Raw genomic sequence first — 20,077 nt, 5'->3', positions numbered from 1 at the left:
ATACAGGCCCGTCTGAAGTTTGCCAATGAATATCTGAATGATTCAGAGGAGAACTGGGTGAAAGTGTTGTGGTCAGATGAGATCAAAATCGAGCTCTTTGGCATCAACTCAACTCGCCGTGTTTGGAGGAGGGGGAATGCTGCCTATGACCCCAAGAACACCATCCCCACCATCAAACATGGAGGTGGAAACATTATGCTTTGGGGGTGTTTTTCTGCTAAGGGCACAGGACAACTTCACTGCATCAAAGGAACGATGTACGGCGCCATGTACCGTCAAATCTTGGGTGAGAACCTCCTTCCCTCAGCCAGGGCATTGAAAATGGGTCGTGGATGGGTATTCCAGCATGACAATGACGCAAAACACACGGCCAAGGCAACAAAGGAGTGGCTCAAGAAGAAGCACATTAAGCTCCTGAGATGTGTGCAAACCTGGTGGAAACGTCTGACCTCTGTGATTGCCAACAAGGGTTTTGCCACCAAGTACTAAGTCATGTTTTGCAGAGGGGTCAAATACGTATTTCCCTCATTAAAATGCAAATCAATTTATAACATTTTTGACATGTGTTTTTCTGGATTTTTTTGTTGTTATTCTGTCTCTCACTGTTCAAATAAACCTACCATTAAAATTATAGACTGATCATGTCTTTGTCAGTGGGCAAACGTACAAAATCAGCAGGGGATCAAATACTTTTTTCCCTCACTGTATATGTATTTATATGTACACTACCAATCAAATGTTTGGACACACCTACTTACTTATTCAAGGGTTTTTCTTTATTATTGCTATTTTTTGCATCCCCCTACCTATCAAATGCTTTAAGAAGGAAATAAATTCCACAAATTAACTTTTAAGAAGGCATGTTAATTGAAATGCATTCCAGGTGACTACCTCATGAAGCTGGTTGAGAGAATGCCAAGCGTGTGCAAAGCTGTCATCAAGGCAAAGGGTGGCTATTTGAAGAATCTCAAATATAAAATATATTTTGATTTGTTTAACACTTTTTTGGTTACTACATGATTCCATATGTGTTATTTCATAGTTTTACATTTGTACATTTTAGTCATTTAGCAGACGCTCTTATCCAGAGCGACTTACATTTAGTGAGTGCATACATTTTCATACTGGCCCCCCGTTTTGATGTCTTCACTATTATTCTACAGTGTAGAAAATAGTAAAAATAAAGAAAAACCCTGGAATGAGTTGGTGTGTCCAAACTTTTGACTGGTACTGTATATACATTATCATTAAAATATATATATATATTTTCCTTTACTACTTTCTTACCCTACCACCCCTTCCCTAATTGGAGTAAACTAGTGAACTACAACGCTTAACTGTTGTTTTTGCGCTTGACATTCTATTGGTATAAACTACACTACAAACCTTAGCATTCCTCCCTCCCCTTAGTTGACAACACACTACAAACAGACTATTTCTTACATGGTCCTTCGAGCCTGATCTCTTAGATACTTTATTTATTTCACCTAATTCTTCTGTGCCAGTCCTCTCCACTGTCCGCTGGTGGTGTCAGAACTGGTTTGTGTTGAGGAACTCAGACATCACGCTGCCATCTCGTTTGCTGTCTGGAAATCCATAGTCCTATATCCACAGGGATATAGCATGCGTGTTTGACAGGCCCATCCCAGAAGAATTGGTGGCAGACAGCCTCAGCATGGACACACACACACACACAACAACAAAAAAACACGCACGCATGCACACACACACACACATGCACCTGGTTTACATTACATTGACATAGTGTGCATGATTGATGATTACAAATATGTAGAGAAATAAGTTATCAAACTCAATCAAATAAAATATTTCAATTGCATCTATTTAGCTGAGAAAGGCAATGGACAGCTGATTTGGGGGAAAAAACGAACTGGAATTGGAACCTGTGTTCACAATTTCACACTTCTCAAAGAAATTGAGACGAGACCAATGTCAGCATTCACCCATGTAATGTGAAGAGTACTTCTGTACCAGCAGCAAACAGCCACCTGCAAGGAGACATCAGATGGGTAGTGCGTGAGAAAGAGAGAGAAAGAGAGTGAGAAAGAGAGCGAGAGAGAGAGATACAGTAAGAGAGAGGTGGAGAGTGGTGATGGGGACCATGACAAATGTGCTTTTTGCTATCACATCCCCCTGTCCTGATAGATCCACAGCAGCGGCAGAGTGTTTTACACCCTGACAACAAATGGAGATATCAAAGATATTAGAAGAGACAACAGGCCCTTTAAGCTACTTGGCACAATTTGCTTGGAGTTAATAGTCTGTTCTCAGGGAGATTTGATCAGTAAGGAGAGAAGTGAATCCCATCCCCGTCCAAATAGTTCCACAGTACCTGTCACTTCTCATCTCTTCACCGCTCTCAGCCTCTCTGCCTCTCGCTACCTAGCTAATTCAGGAAAGAGAAAAGGCTGTGTGTGTTTGTGTGTGTGTGTGTGTGTGTGTGTGTGTGTTTGTCTGGCGTCGTTGACATCAAACCGGTTGTTTACAGGGGATTACCACTGTAGATTGGTATCAGCAATTAGTTGTGCTGCATACCTGACACAACTGCATCTGACAGTGCTGTAGACTTCATGGCGGATTGGGTAATGCAATACAGTACTATAAGAGCAGTTTGTGTATGGGTACACAAGGCATACTATACAGCCATATCAGTTCATACTGTAAGAATACACTCTGCCGTTACTCACTCACAACTACCACCTTCAACAGTTTGTCACATGCAGGGCAACTGCAGCAGAGCTTAGCTCCGGGCCATCATGTTTAGTTTGAGTTGTTTAATTCTATCCATTCCATTTCCCAGCTCTAAGTGGAACATGGGGGCAATCCCGCAACGCACACTCTAACTCCCTCTCCTCTCCTTCCTTCCTCTCTCCCTTTCTCCCTCCACATTGACCAGAAAAGAGGAGAGTATATGGGGGAACCGGCCACTGAAGGTAATTGGACTTTTCTGCTGCGTGTTTTTGTTCCTGTCCCAATCAGTCAAAGTCATGGAGGATTTGGGGCTGTCAGACGGCGTTCCCGTGGCGTTCCGGGGTTGGCCTTCATTATCTCACTGGGATATGAGTCTCAAATGGCTCCCTATCCTCTATAGAGTGCACTACTTTTGACCAGGGCTCTGGTCAAAAGTAGTGCACTATGTAGGGAATAGGCTGCCATTTGAGACGCAACTCTAAGATCTGGGTAGGGAGAAGGAGAGTAGGGAGCAGAATGTGAGCTGAGCCGTGCCCGAGGAGAAGAGCCTGTTTTCAACACACAGTGTTAAGATTCCCCCCCCCTAGTCCCCTCTGCTTATCTAGAGGCACTGTGATGACACACACACACACACACACACACACACACACTGCTCAGCCTTCTGCAGATCCTCAGAGCCACCAGGAGAGCTGGGGATTTATGTCTGAACAACAAAAGGTTTGAGACAAAAAGCGCTTAGATTGAACTAAAATACCTCGCTGAAGACCAAGGGCTGGATTCAGTCCGTATCACCGAAGTATTACGGAAGAGCCGGGTTAAAATTGAAAGGTATTTTCCGATGGAGCCGACATTTGCAGTGTTTATCATGAATGCAGACTCCGCGACCACGGGAACATTGCCTTTAATTGTTAATTGCGCTATAAAGCAGATCTTCAGTGGTACGGATTGAAAAGAGCCCTTTAGACACTTATAGATTCAGACAATAGTATTGCCTGGTGTATATGCAGGTCAATATAGGTCGTTATCAATAAAACGTTACAGTAAGGTGAAGAGCATTCAATTTGCCTGCTTGGGGGCAAGGAGACCCCCAGCTCCACTAAAACAATTGACAACTGCGTTCCGTTCAAGGGATCGTTAAATAAATGTTAAATATTTGGTTGTAATATCATCACCTCTTGAAGAGCATAGTCAAAACTACAAATGTCAGATTATTCCACATTTAGCGATATCATCAGAGTTATACAGCAGTTATCTGCATGCTTTTCATGATCAATAAACATCAATTGATCACGTCATTTCAGATACGTGAGGTTATCCTCACGATATCGCTCAATATTGGCCACCATTAATTGGATATTTGAGTGATATAAAATAAAAGTGAACTATACCTGACAAGTAGGCCTATGAGTGGCATACTTTGTGGGCTCTGCCTGTCAAGCAGCAGAAGGATGCATATGCCGATATACTGTTAGCTGATAATGTTTACTTTACAAGCTACAGGTAGAAACTTTGTACAGTTGGCTAAACATAGTGGTTCTCCAACCAACGTAGGCCTACCTAGCGAAGTTAGCTAAGATTATACCCTTTTCAACATTGTTTTTAAGAGTGTTTAATCATGATTACTGCTGATCAGACATGATAGGCTACTTTTTTTTTTTCTCACCTTTATTTAACCAGGTAGGCCAGTTGAGAACAAGTTCTCATTTACAACTGTGACCTGGCCAAGATAAAGCAAAGCTAGGCTACATTGATTGATGGACCATGTCACATTGGATAGCTAGCTAATAACAGATCACGTCAATATGGCTAGTTAACAAGCGCTAACTTTCAGGGGATAAACCAGATGGCTATATCCAAATATTGTTTGATTTGCTTCCCAGTACGAGGACTTGCCGATGTCAAGCTTTTTCCAAAAGCCTAAGCTCTGATGAAGCAAGCTAAATGACACATGGTGTTTGTTTAGCTAGCTAGCTAGCTACATGCCAAATGGATAGGCTACCGTCACGTATCTGAAAATAATTTACATGTATAATCAATTGATGTTTACTGATCCAGTAAAGCACCATATGAAACCCATGCAGTTACTTGCTGTATAACTCTGATGATAGAGCTAAATGTGGAATAATTGGAAATGTGTAGTTCTGACAATGCTCTTCAAAATATTAAAACCAAATAGTTATAACATTTATTTAACAATCCCTTGAAAACGGCACATAGTTGTCAATGGTTTTAGCTGAGCTGGAGGTTTCTTTGCCCCCCAGCAGCCAAATGGAACGCTCTTGTGACGTTTTATTGATAAGGACCTATACACTCTTGAGTGTGGTCCTATGGAAGTTTGTTGTGGGAATATATGTAAATAGACTGTACAGGTCCACTACAGATGTTTGATCTCCTTCCTTCTGGAATTTGAAAGTTAGGATGATCCCATAAAGAGTTGGATGAAACAGTAAAAAAATTAATAATAATAATGTCATAAGAGTAGTGATTGCAAATTAAGGCCTGTAGTTAGCTTTTCATGGTTCGTTAGCATTTTAGCTGTGTTTATAGTTGTGCTTAGAGATGAAAGTTGATCTCCTTGAGTCACAGAGGCCTCTACCCAATATGAGGCAGCAAGGCCAACGACATTTCATTCCCTCCTAACTCCCACATTAATTTCCTTTCAGGTGGGATGCTGTTAATATGTTTGTTCTCCAACCCTCCTCTCTCTCGTCATTATAATTTAAACACCTCACATTCCCCCTCTGCTCTGACCTTTCCTGATTAAAAACATTGGAAGGGAGTGTGTGTATGTGTGTATGTGTGTGTGTGTTTGCGTGTGCGTGCGTGCGTGTCTGTGTGTGTTACACACACACATACACATACACGCACACGCATACACACACACAACTCACAGGGCAATTTTTTCACTCTAGAAAGACACATACAGATATAGCTTCTTCCTGAATGTGACACACAGCCATTGATCTACCTTCTGATTAATGCATTCCTCCCTTCTTGTTTTCTATCTTCTCCTTCTCTCCTCCCCCTCTCTTTATCTCCTCCCCTTCTCTTTCTCTCCTCCCCTTCTCTTTCTCTCCTCCCCCTCTCTTTATCTCCTCCCCTTCTCTTTCTCTCCTACCCTTCTCTCCTCCCCTTCTCTTTCTCTCCTCCCCCTCTCTTTCTCTCCTCCCCTTCTCTCCTCCCCTTCTCTTTCTCTCCTCCCCTTCTCTCCTCCCCTTCTCTTTCTCTCCTCCCCCTCTCTTTATCTCCTCCCCTTCTCTCCTCCCCCTCTCTTTATCGCCTCCCCTTCTCTCCTCCCCTTCTCTTTCTCTCCTCCCCTTCTCTTTCTCTCCTCCCCTTCTCTTTCTCTCCTTCCCTTCTCTTCTCTCTTTCTCTTTCTCTTTCTCTTTCTCTCTTTCTCTCAGTCTTTCTCGCCCATTCCCCAGACAGAACTATTCATTGAAATGTAAATAAACCTTTGAATGAGTTTGAGTCACGATACACCATAACATTGCACAGGCATGGTTTAAAAATGTTATACTTTCTCAGTTCTCATTGGATCTGTCACGCCCTGACCTATATAACTCTAGTTAGTTTGGTCAGGGTGTGCATGTTTAGTTCGATGTGATGGTAGATCTATGTTTAGATCTAGGTTTTGTATTTCTATGTTTGGCCGGGTGTGATTCCCAATCAGAGGCAGCTGTCGCTCGTTGTCTCTGATTGGGGATCATACTTAGGCAGCCAGTTTTCCTGCCTGTGTTGTGGGATCTTGTTTTGTGCTCGGTGTGTGTGGCTTGTTAGTTTATAGCCTTCCGAGGTCACGTTCGTTGCCTTTTGTTGTTTTTGTATGTTTATTTGGTTTAATAAACATGGATGCATTTCACGCTGCGCCTTGGTCTGACCCGTCCGTCAACGTCCGTGACAGAAGATCCCACCAAAAATGGACCAAGCAGCGTGCCCAGGAGCAGACACCCTGGACACAGGTGGGGATGGATCACCGTCCTTGGGAGGAGACAGTGGAGGCCCAGGTTAGAGAGGAGCAACAGCAACACAGAAGGCGCTGGCCGAGGAGGAAGCCCAAGAAGCAGCCCCAAGAAAATGTTGAGGGGGGACTCACGGGGTGGATGACGAGGCAGCAGGAGGCCGGGAAAGGGCTGACGAGAGAGGAGGAGGACGCTATTTTAGAGGTCCTCCAAGACCTACGGATCGAGAGAGAGGAGCCCCGACCACTGCACCCGGTGGGGTTCCAGTTGGAGTCCCTACGACCATGGGAACAGGAATGGGAACAGTTTTACACTGGAGAGTCGGAGGATGACGACGACGATGAGTTTCTGTTCCCTAACTCGTGGGGGCTCCCGGAGGAGTCCTCACTGGAGGAGGATTGGGCGCGGAGAGAGAAGGACTGGGACGGTCGTACATATTCAACGGCAGTTCCCAGTCCGGCACGGCCCGTGCCTGCTCCTCGCACCAAGCCAGTGGCGCGTGTTCCCAGTCCGGCACGGCCCGTGCCTGCTCCCCGCACCAAGCCAGTGGTGCGTGTTCCCAGTCCGGCACAGCCAGTTCCAGGACAGAAACACGCACCTAAAATCAGCAGGTACAGCCGGTCCGTCCGAATCTTGGGAGGAACGTATCCAACGGCAGGCGAGCAGGATCCAGGCGCTCGGCAGCGCAATGGTGCGCATGGTGAGTACATTGGAGCGATGGGAGAGAGGTGGCGTTTCTACACCTCCTCCAACCACACAACTCACCCAATCTCCAGCGACGGTCCCCTGCAGGGAGCTCCTAAACGTGTCGGTGCCCAGTCTGGGGCCGGCAACCAGTCCTATTACAGGGCTGGAATTTTCCTCTGCATCGGTGCCCAGGCTGGGCATGGCGTTTAGTCCTGCTCCAGAGATGGGGATGGATACGGGTCCGGAAGTTTGCTCCACTCCGGAGCCAGAGCAGTCCGCTCCACCGGGGTCCAGTCCTGCTCCGGTCAGCGTCTCCATTCCGGAGTCAGAGCATTCCGCTCCACTGGGGTCCAGTCCTGCTCCGGTCAGCGTCTCCACTCCGGAGCCAGAACAATCCGCTCCACCGGTGCCTGATCCAGTTCCGGTCGGTTGCTCCACTCCAGAGCAGTCCGCTCCACCGGGGTCCAGTCCTGCTCCGGTCAGCGGCTCCATTCCGGAGTCAGAGCATTCCGCTCCACTGGGGTCCAGTCCTGCTCCGGTCAGCGTCTCCACTCCGTAGCCAGAGCAATCCACTCCACCGGTGCCTGATCCAGCTCCGGTCGGTTGCTCCACTCCGGAACCAGAGCAGTCCGCTCCACCAGGGTCCAGTCCTGCTCCGGTCAGCGTCTCCACCAAGCCAGTGGTGCGTGTCGCCAGTCCGGCCCAGCCCGTTCCTGCTCCTCGCACCAAGCCTGTGGTGCGTGTTCCCAGTCTGGTACGGCCCGCTCCTGCTCCCCGCACCAAGCCAGTGGTGCGTGTTGCCAGTCCGGCCCGGCCCGTTCCTGCTCCTCGCACCAGACCAGGGGTGCATGTTCCCAGTCAGGCCCGGCCCGTTCCTGCTCCTCGCACCAGACCAGTGGTGCGTGTTTCCAGTCCGGAACGGACCGTGCCCGCTCCACCGGTGCCTGGTCCAGCACCGGTCAGCTGCTCCACTCGGAGCCAGAGCAGTCCGCTCCACCGGTGCCCAGCCCAGCTCCGGTCAGCAGCTCCACTCCGGAGCCAGAGCAGTCCGCTCCACCGGTGCCCTGTCCAGCTCCGGTCAACGGTTCTACTCCGGAGCCAGAGCAGTCCGCTCCACCGGTGCCTAGTCCAGCTCCGGTCAGCAGCTCCACTCCGGAGCCAGAGCAGTCCGCTCCACCGGGGTCCAGTTCAGCTCCAGTCAGCGGCTCCAGTCCAGACCCAGACGTCAGCCCGGGGTCTCCCACACCAGGGTCCAGACAGTGCTTGGTGCATCGTGGGAGGAAGGTGAGGGGAAGCAGCGCGCCGAGGTCCAGACCAGACCAGGGGCGCAACGGGGAGGCTGAGATAATGAGGTCTTCACGCCCGGAGCCGGATCCGCCTCCAAGGCGGAATGCCCACCCGGACCCTCCCCTGTTAAGTCAGGTTTGTGCGGCCGGAGTCCGCACCTTTGGGGGGGGGTACTGTCACGCCCTGACCTATATAACTCTAGTTAGTTTGGTCAGGGTGTGCATGTTTAGTTTGATGTGATGGTAGATCTATGTTTAGATCTAGGTGTTGTATGTCTATGTTTGGCCGGGTGTGATTCCCAATCAGAGGCAGCTGTCGCTCGTTGTCTCTGATTGGGGATCATACTTAGGCAGCCAGTTTTCCTGCCTGTGTTGTGGGATCTTGTTTTGTGTGTGGCGTGTTAGTTTATAGCCTTCCGACGTCACGTTTCGTTGCCTTTTGTTGTTTTTGTATGTTTATTCGGTTTAATAAACATGGATGCATTTCACGCTGCGCCCTGGTCTGACCCGTCCGTCAACGTCCGTGACAGGATCAAATATTGATCAGAGGTTTCCATTATGATGTCATATTTTTAAAGGATAGTTCAAAAAAGTAAAGTAGCTAAGAGATCTGGCTCAAATGACCACCATGTAAGAAATATGAGGTTTTATAAATGTTACAACCATTCATGCTTTTGTTATCAACTGTTCCTATTCCACACAGGCTACTTGGGTCACTTTCAACTATTTACCATTTACATTACTGGATTGTCTGCAATGTCCCTTGAAACCACAAATTGTTATGTAAGGGTACCATTTAGAACGCAGCCATGGAGAGTAGCTTCTTCTAGTGAGACTATCCTGTCTGTTGGCCTTGTCTGTCTGTGACTGGCTGTCTGTGCTCCTTATATAATAGTCCTAAGCAGGACAACATGTCAACATTACAGATGCCCCTCAGATATAATAGCACTCAGAAATAACCATACAGATTGATTCAGGCTTCTCCTCCAGACTCTGGACCTAGAATCTTTGAGCGCTGCTCCGGTAGATAAATGACACCCAGCATATTCCCTTGGCATTTTTATCAATTTATATTGGTTTCTGTCCTGGAGACCCATTCTGCAGTAATGGCACCTAAGGGTATCTTTTCAATGAGCTGTGTGTGTGTGTGTATATGTGTGTGTGTGTGTGTGTGTGTGTGTGTGTGTGTGTGTGTGTGTGTGTGTGTGTGTGTGTGTGTGTGTGTGTGTGTGTGTGCGTGCATGGACAGAAGGTGTAAACCTGCTTAATAGCACTTCTTCTATTTATCTATCTTCTGATCTGCAAATTCCTCCGGTATTGTGGACATTGTTTCCCATTATGATTTTTTGACCGGAGACAGTACAGATGTAGGATCTTAATTTGATCATCCTGTTGCAGGAGAACTTTCCTGCAATGCAGGACATTTAAAACATGTAGTGTATTTGAGGTTTAGTCTTCTGAAGTATGTAATTTCCACTTGATTTTCCCTTACAAAAAATGTATCAACCCCTAGAAAAATGTCCATTAATTATAATCCACATAATAATTCAAATGTCTTGTTGCTGCAGGATTATTTTCCTGCTGTAGCAAACTGGCTCAAATTAAGATCCTACATCTGTATATTCAGCTGTTCTGTCCTCAGTCCTCACACAGGGCTGTCTGTACCAAGAAGATGTCAACAGGATGGATAATGTCTGTATGTCTTCCAACCAACTTTGTAGACAGTGTTATTTTTACATTTGGCAGATCTCGGCTTGGCCAATAGAATACAAGGGACTCAAAAAAAGGAGAGGAAGGATGGATATTTTATAGGACAGCACAATAAACTGGAGACAGGGAGAGGGGAGGAAAGGGGCAATGGAATATAATGTTATTGTTCTGTATTAGTTGATGTCTTGGTTCAGATCAGGTATAGACTGTGAGTCTCACACGTGTACCTGTATGTGTATGATCTGTAGGTTGGGTTTCTGTCAAACTAAGATGTCCCCTGTCCCGTGTCCCTTGTCGGTAACTGATGTGTGATTAATGGGGTCTGGGACAGACAGCTCATTACGAAGGACATCAGCAGCCAGCACACGCACGCACGCACACACACACACACACACAAGCACACGCAAACGCACACAAACACACACAGAGACACACAGACACACACACACAAACACACACACCGAATTAGAAAAAGACACACACTTCCAGCCAGCCAGCCAGCCAGCAGCCTTCTGAACAGGTGGCTCCGCTAGGCAGGACTCTGTGTGATAAATGACGGTCTGACGGCCACGTAGGAGCAATCACAACCTGGACATTACTATTATTAAAGCCCGCCATCAGGAGAAGAAAAGACACAGAAGGAAGAAAGGAAGCAATACAGCGTTTTAGACACGTCACAGACAGATGTCCTTGGTTGGTTCCTTCTGAATGAAGGGAAAATAAAGTCTGATTTGATTGGATTGTGGAAGTATCTTTTATGTAACAGACATACTGTATGTCTGATGACACAATAGGAGAGGCTAGAAGACCGGTATGTGCAGAGTGACTAGCGCTGACGTAGCATTACGATCTTTTGCATTTATCCATTTATTTATGGAGTTGTTGATTTGAAGAAGTAATTGTGATTTGTGACTAATAATGAGGAGAAATCTGACTGTTAGCTGCAGTTCTGAGATAAATGTGTGATATAACTCCTCTTTCATGTGGCATGTAGAGGCCAACATCAGAGTCATTATAACGATGAATAAAGTCACCGTACTGAAGATGCTGAGGATGTTATTGATTACCTGAGAGTAAAAGGTCACTCCATTTGGTGTGTGTGTGTGTGTATGTGTGTGTGTGTGTGTAAGAAGATAACCTTTGATCTCCAGTGTATCAACATGTTGCATGAAGGCTGTAGATACCACAGATCCTCGTCAATAGAGAGGATAGAGGTGTGTCTGTGTGTGGTATTGTTACCAGCCTAGTACGTGTTCCTGCAGGGTCATTTAGGATCACGATGAACTCACAAAGAGTCATGACCTTTGACCCACAGCTCACTGATTGGCCCAATCCAACCTCCAGGATGATGCTTTTGTAATCCAAACATTAAATTCAATTCAAATTCACAAATATAATTCACTGTCAATACTACGTCATCCAATTATGTTTACTTGCCCATAGGACAATTCATTAGCACTAATCTCGTCCCCAACCGATTTAAGGTGGTAGAAATTTAGCCTGGGGGTGTGGTTAAATTAGTACTGCATGATCAGAATTCTGTGAATATTTAATTCACAGAATTCTGACAGTATGAAATAAATCTTTCAGATTTCAAAAACCTGAAGGGAAATCTCCCCAAAATAGCAGCATTGTGCATAGCCTTATTTTATAGATCATCACCATACTAACAAGCCGTGACAATGCAGTCATTCATCAGTATAATACTATGTAATATTCAATATTGACTACATAACTCTGTGTATAACCCTTGACCCCTGCTGTGTCGTATAGAGTGGGTATGTTGTTTAGTAAACAGAGTTTGCTGGAAATGAAAGGAATAAATCAAGAAGTCAAGTTGTGTTCTGTCCTGTCCTGTCCATAACCAGACACCCCCCTCCCCTGTACAGATTAAGTATCTTAATTTGATCACCCTGTTGCAGGAGAAATTTCCTGAAATGCAGGAAATGTTGAACTTGTAGTTTATTTGAGGTTTAAAAAGGCTTCTGAAGTTTGTCATTACCACTTTTACATTTCAGACTTGATTTTCTCTTACGAAAAATTTATCAACCCCTACAATATGAAAATGTCCAATAATTATAATCCACATAATAATTAATGTCCTGTTGATGCAGGATAATTTTCCTGCTGTAGCAAACTGGTTCAAAATAAGATCCGACATTGTCACGGTTTCGGCCGAGGCTGCTCCTCTTCCTTGTTCGGGCAGGCTTCGGCGGTCGTCGTCTCCGGAGTACTAGCTGCCACCGTTCTATGTTTCATGTTCTGTTGGTTTTGTCTGTTTCATAACACCTGTCCCTTATTTGTGTCTTAATTGTTTCCCTTATTTAGTTCGTGTGTTTGGGTCAGGTGTTATGCGTGATTGTTTTGTGTCAGACTGCCTCGTTAGGGTATTTTCTCTCGTTGTTGGCTTGTCCCGAGAGTTCGCACTGCGTGCGCTTTTCTGGTGTTTTACGCATTGTGTTTTGTGCGTAATTGTTTTGCGCCACCCGGTTGGGTTGGCGACTATTTTTGTTCACGTGTTGAACATACTATAAAGTCTATTGAAGTCATCCTGGATCCTGCGCTTGATTCCTTCCACTCATCTACACACACCATTCTGACAGAATCACGCATCACACCCATGGAATCAGCAGGAGCGACCGCGCCGACGGCCGAGATGGCTGAACGTCTTCGTGGTCAGGAGGACCGCATCAACCAGGTCTGTCATGCCCTGGAGGGGGTGATGAATACTCTGCACCGATGGGAGACCAGCGGGGTTCCCACACCTCCAGGAACCGAACCAGCCCCATCGGCCAGCCCCCCCGTCTTATCTCCGGAACCTAGTAGGATTCGGCTCTCGCTCCCGAGGGCGTACGACGGCTCCACTGCCGGGTGTCAAGGATTCCTGCTGCAGGTGGAGCTCTACCTCGCCACCGTCCACCCGGCGCCCTCGGGACACGAGAGCGTCTCAGCCCTCATCTCCTGTCTCACCGGCAAGGCGTTGGAGTGGGCCAACGCCGAGTGGAGGAGAATGGACGCCGCTACTACGAACTATGCGGAGTTCTCCCGCCGCTTCCGTGCTGTGTTCGACCATCCACCGGAAGGGAAGGCGGCGGGGGAACGTCTGTTCTACCTCCGACAGGGGATGAGGAGCGCCCAGGACTTTGCCTTAGAGTTCCGGACCCTAGCGGCTGATGCAGGGTGGAATGAGCGGGCCCTTATCGACCATTTCCGCTGCAGCCTCCGGGAGGACGTCCAGCGAGAGTTGGCGTGCAGGGACACGTCGTTGACGTTCGACCAGCTGGTCGACATGGCCATCCGGCTGGATACCCTGCTCGCCACCCGTGGGCGTCCCGGAGGGGGGGGTTCGCCCATTCCACTCTCCAGCACCTCCGAGCCGAGCCCTATGGAGCTCGGAGGTGCTGGCGCTAGGGAACGGAGGAGGAGGAGCCCGAGGGGACCTGGCCCTTGCACCAACTGTGGTCGTGGAGGACACACCGCGGCTAGGTGTTGGGGCGGGTCCTCCAGTGAGGGAGATGGCAGGTCACGCATTGGGGGGTCCCCCCAGGTGAGTAGGCGCCCTGCTTACCCAGAGCTTTCTGTCGTGCACCTAACCTTGCCTGTTTGTTTCCCACAGGTTGCACCTCGTTCCCAGCATAAGGCGCTGGTAGATTCAGGCGCAGCTGGGAATTTTGTAGATCGCCAGTTCTGTGTAGAGTTAGGGATTCCCCTCCTTCCAGTGGATAAACCTTTCCCCGTCCATGCCCTAGATAGCCGTCCGTTAGGGTCTGGGTTGATTAGGGAAGTCACAGCACCCATTCAGATGACGGCGCAGGAGGGTCATGAGGAGAGAATTCAGCTCTATCTGATTGACTCTCCTGCGTATCCGGTAGTGCTGGGTCTTCCCTGGTTGATGACTCATGACCCTATTATTAGGTGGCGAGAGAAAGCTCTTAAAGGGTGGTCTGCTCAATGTGAGGGGCGGTGTCTGGGTGTTTCCATAGGGGCGACCTCGGTGGAGAGTCCGAATCTAATGCCAGCACTGCAGATTCCCCCCGAGTATGAGGATTTGGCACTGGCGTTCAGTAAGACTCGGGCGGCGCAGCTGCCGCCTCATAGACGGGGGGATTGTGCGATAGATCTCCAGTCAGGAGCAGCTCTCCCGCGGAGCCATGTGTATCCCTTGTCTCAAGAGGAGAGAAAGGCTATGGAGACATACATCTCTGAGTCTCTGAGACAGGGATACATACGGTCCTCCGTTTCACCCGCTTCCTCAAGTTTCTTTTTTGTAAAGAAAAAGGATGGAGGTCTGCGCCCGTGTATTGATTACCGCGGTCTCAATCAGATCACAGTGAAGTACAGCTATCCACTTCCTCTGATTGCGACTATGACGGAGTCACTGCACGGTGCGCAGTTCTTTACAAAATTGGATCTGAGGAGCGCATATAACTTGGTACGCATTCGAGCGGGCGATGAATGGAAGACAGCGTTTAGCACGACTTCCGGACACTACGAGTATCTAGTCATGCCATATGGGTTGATGAATGCTCCCTCAGTCTTCCAATCCTTCGTTGATGAGATTTTCCGGGACATGCAGGGACAGGGAGTAGTTGTGTACATCGACGACATTCTGGTGTATAGTCCTACCCGTGCTGAGCATGTAGCCCTGGTGCGCCGAGTATTGAGGAGGCTGTTGGAGCATGACCTATATGTCAAGGCAGAGAAATGTCTGTTTTTCCAGAAGTCGGTCTCCTTTCTGGGTTACCAGTTGTCTGCGTCAGGGGTGAAGATGGAGGTAGACCGGGCGTCAGCTGTGCGTAATTGGCAGACCCCAACCACTGTGAAGGAGGTGCAACGGTTCTTGGGTTTTGCGAATTATTACCGGAGGTTTATCCGGGGTTTTGGACAGGTGGCAGCTCCCATAACGTCTCTGTTAAAGGGGGGTCCGGTGCGCTTGCGGTGGTCAGCTGAGGCGGACAGGGCATTTGGGAGACTAAAGGACCTGTTTACCTCGGCGCCGGTGTTGGCGCATCCGGATCCTTCTTTACCGTTCCAAGTAGAGGTGGACGCGTCAGAGGCCGGGATAGGGGCCGTTCTTTCCCAGCGTTCTGGCACTCCACCTAAACTCCGTCCCTGTGCGTTCTACTCTAAGAAGCTCAGTCCGGCGGAGCGGAATTATGACGTAGGAGACAGGGAGCTGTTAGCCGTGGTACAGGCCCTAAAGGTGTGGCGGCATTGGCTCGAGGGGGCTCAACACCCTTTCCTCATTCTAACTGACCATCGTAACCTGGAGTACATCCGGGCAGCTAGGAGACTGAATCCTCGCCAGGCTCGTTGGACTATGTTCCTAGCCCGGTTTGTGTTTAAGATCACATACATCCCTGGGTCCCAGAACGGGAAGGCAGATGCTCTGTCTCGGCGGTATGACGCAGAGGAGAGGTCAGTTGAGTCCACGCCCATACTACCGGAGTCTTGTCTGGTTGCTCCGGTGGTGTGGGAGGTTGATGGTGAGATCGAGCGGGCGTTACGCACCGACCCGAGTCCTCCACAGTGTCCTGTGGGTCGGACGTACGTTCCGCTCGAGGTACGCGATCGCCTCATTTGTTGGGCTCATACGTCCCCCTCCTCTGGCCATCCGGGTATCGGCCGGACAGTGCACTGCCTTAGCACGAAGTACTGGTGGCCAACGTTAGCTAGGGATGTGAGGATTTATGTCTCCTCCTGTTCGGTGTGTGCCCAGTGTAAGGCGCCCAGACATTTGCCCAGGGGTAAGTTACAACCCCTGCCTATTCCACAACGACCCTGGTCCCACCTCTCGGTGGATTTTGTGACCGACCTCCCCCCCTCACAGGGGAATACTACCATCCTGGTCGTTGTGGATCGGTTCTCTAAGGCCTGTCGTCTCCTTCCCATGCCGGGTCTACCCACTGCCCTACAGACCGCTGAGGCTCTGTTCACCCATGTCTTCCGGCATTACGGGGTACCCGAGGATATAGTGTCTGACCGAGGCCCCCAGTTCACCTCTAGGGTGTGGAGAGCATTTATGGAACGGTTGGGGGTTTCGGTAAGCCTTACCTCGGGGTACCACCCGGAGAGTAATGGGCAGGTTGAACGTGTCAACCAGGATGTGGGTAGGTTTCTGAGGTCATACTGTCAGGGCCGGCCGGAGGAGTGGGCGAGATATGTGCCCTGGGCCGAGATGGCACAGAACTCTCTTCGCCACTCCTCCACCCAACTAACCCCTTTTCAGTGTGTATTAGGGTACCAGCCGGTTCTGGCACCATGGCATGAGAGCCAGATCGAGGCCCCCGCTGTGGATGAGTGGGTGCGGCGCTCGGAGGAGACGTGGGACGCTGCACACGTCCATCTGCAGCGTGCCATACGTCGACAGAAGACGAGCGCCGACCTACACCGCAGTGAGGGGCCAGTGTACGCACCTGGAGATCGAGTCTGGCTCTCAACCAGAAACCTGCCCCTCCGCCTGCCCTGCCGGAAGCTGGGTCGGCGGTTTGTGGGGCCATTTAAAGTCCTGAGGAGATTGAACGAGGTGAGTTATAGGTTAGAACTACCTGTTGATTACAAAAATATTAACCCCTCGTTCCATGTGTCTCTCCTCAGGCCGGTGGTAGCTGGTCCACTCCAGGACTTTGAGATTGAGGAGACTCCTCCGCCCCCGTTGGACATCGAGGGGGCTCCGGCGTACACCGTGAGGTCCATCCTGGATTCTAGACGCCGGATGGGGGGTCTTCAATATCTCGTGGAGTGGGAGGGGTACGGCCCGGAGGAGCGGTGCTGGGTGCCAAGGAGGGACGTCTTAGACCAGTCCCTACTGACCGATTTCCATCGGGGTCATCCTGCGCGCCCTGCTCCGCGTCGTCCGGGTCGTCCCCGAGCTCCGGGTCGGCGCACGGCTGGAGCCGCGCGTCAAGGGGGGGGTACTGTCACGGTTTCGGCCGAGGCTGCTCCTCTTCCTTGTTCGGGCAGGCTTCGGCGGTCGTCGTCTCCGGAGTACTAGCTGCCACCGTTCTATGTTTCATGTTCTGTTGGTTTTGTCTGTTTCATAACACCTGTCCCTTATTTGTGTCTTAATTGTTTCCCTTATTTAGTTCGTGTGTTTGGGTCAGGTGTTATGCGTGATTGTTTTGTGTCAGACTGCCTCGTTAGGGTATTTTCTCTCGTTGTTGGCTTGTCCCGAGAGTTCGCACTGCGTGCGCTTTTCTGGTGTTTTACGCATTGTGTTTTGTGCGTAATTGTTTTGCGCCACCCGGTTGGGTTGGCGACTATTTTTGTTCACGTGTTGAACATACTATAAAGTCTATTGAAGTCATCCTGGATCCTGCGCTTGATTCCTTCCACTCATCTACACACACCATTCTGACAGACATCTGTACCACCGGCCAGACCGAAGCCCCATCTGGAGCGCTAACAGAGGTGTGAGGCTGCCGCATTGTACGCCTTGACACCGCTGCATTGTTCTCCCTGACACCACTCTCCTTCACCTATTCCCTCACTCTCTCCATTCTTCTCTTCCTCTCTCCTCGTTCTCTGTCTGAGTCTGTCCAATGTTGTTTTCCACTCAGATGACTTCTAAAGTGCCCATATGGCCCTTTGGAACTCTGCGGTGAGCCAGAGTGACTCACAACAAAGCAACTATAAGGGCTTGATTCAATCCGTAGCGCTTTAGAGCTGCGCTACAGCGCAAAATACATATAAAGGCATGTTCCCACGTTAGCGGAGACTGTATTCACGGTAGATGCTGCATATGTCGGAAATTACCTTTAAATTCAGCCATACGGATTGAATCGACCTCTATATCTCTCTAAGAGGTGTAGAGAGAGTCAGTGACAAGTACTAACCCATGCCCATGACCAAATAATCCTCACTCACCCGAGTGAGATCTTGGTACACCAAGTTCTCGCTCAGTGATGTCCTAATGGACAGAACTTGGTGTACCAGAATTTTCCATACACTCCCAAGAGGCACAGATGGAGAACCATTCAACCATTGAGTAAAGTGTGGGTTGGATCGTTTCTTTAAGAACTGGCTACATCAGCTGTCATACTGAGAGACCTCCTGGAGTAGAAACACTGTGGCTGAACTGTGGAAGCTCATGTTCTAAGTTCTACAAGACTTGCACAATTACTGTGCAGGAATTAAATGTGAGGATGCCTTTACTTAAAATCGACTGAACACTTCAGTGACTTTACTCTTCTGTGTAACCAACCACACTTCACAGACAGAAAGCTTAGTGAATTAAAATGTTGAAATTCTATCTGATTAAAGTGTGAGGAGACTCCTTTTCCCCTCTAACCAACCACAGACAAACAACCCAGCGATGACTGAACACCCATCCAGACAGTTGTTTTAATGCTTATATTATAATAAATATGATTAAATCAGAAAGATAAATACAGGAATCTGATAATCTGATTAGATTTGTCCATTTAATGGCAACATGTTTTGAGTAAACAGTACACAGGTGAAGTGTGTCCAGGGAATACAATAGAAGAACGTGTCCTGATCTAATAGGCTGCGTCTGAAATGGCACCCTATTCTCTACATAGTGCACTACTTTTGACAAGGGCCCATAGGGTTCGGATCAAAAGCTGTGTACTATATAGGGAATAGGGTGCCATTTCAGATGCAGCCATAGTCACACACATATCAGTAACGATAGGACTGGTAATGCATGTCCCATTAAGTTAGACTATGGTTCTAATACGAAGCGGTAGGTTATCCAACCTGTGCTCTTTCTTTCAACATTTTTGTACATTTATAGGGGCGAAAAATAAGAACAATTTCATAATCACTATAATATTTACACAATAATTAAGTGGTGCTATCCACAGTCTTGTTAAACTCTCTTTAAGATACGTACATATACATTTACATAGTAGCCATACTCGTAGTTCTGCATAGTGCTTTCTTTCAGTAGCATTCCAATACTGTAACTTCACACTGTTGTGTTGAACTAATGGGGCTAAGCATTGTTTTACATCAGGTAGCGTCACTCCTACACAGCACTTGATGATTCGTCTAGCGTAAAACAATGGGGGCTAAGTGGACTTAACCACTGAGCAGTTTAGGTTTGACCTTCAGAAAAAGTATACATACTGTACACTCTTAGAAAAAAGGGTTCCATAAGGGTTGTTCAGCTGTCCCCGTAGGAGAACCCTTTGTGGTTCCAGGTAGAACCCTTTTTGGTTCCAACTAGAACCCTTTTGGGTTCCATGTAGAACCCTCTGTGAAAAGGGTTCTACATGGAACCCAAAAGGGTTCTCAAAAGGGTTATCCTATGGGGACAGCCGAATAACCCTTTTAGGTTCTAGATAGCACCTTTTTTTCTAAGAATGTATAGAAACCATGTCTACTTTTTGTAAACAAAAAGGCTGTGTCTGCTATAACCATAAGAAAGCAGCTCTGCAGTAAAGGAACTATCCCTTTAAAAATGATGTTGAAGGTATTTTTTATAAGGCCTTAAAGTCTATGTAATTAATAAGGGAAAGGAATGACTATTTATAGAGCTAGTAGGGACACCATATCCATAGTCCATTCCCGACCATGAACAGAAACCAGATTTAAGATGATGTCATCGTCCCCCATGTCCTTACAACCTTACAACCCACACCCAACCTTTCTCCAACATGTAAGAATCCGAGTTGCTTGGCAACCCTCAGAAAGTATTATCTTGCCTTAGGTTTTAACACACCACGCACAGCAAGGACAATTATGGTTTGTTTA

The sequence above is a fragment of the Coregonus lavaretus genome, assembly GCF_964263955.1.
Source record: "Coregonus lavaretus genome assembly, chromosome: 34".
NCBI classification, from domain to species: Eukaryota; Metazoa; Chordata; class Actinopteri; order Salmoniformes; family Salmonidae; genus Coregonus; species Coregonus lavaretus.
Note: the sequence above shows the minus strand (reverse complement) of the source record.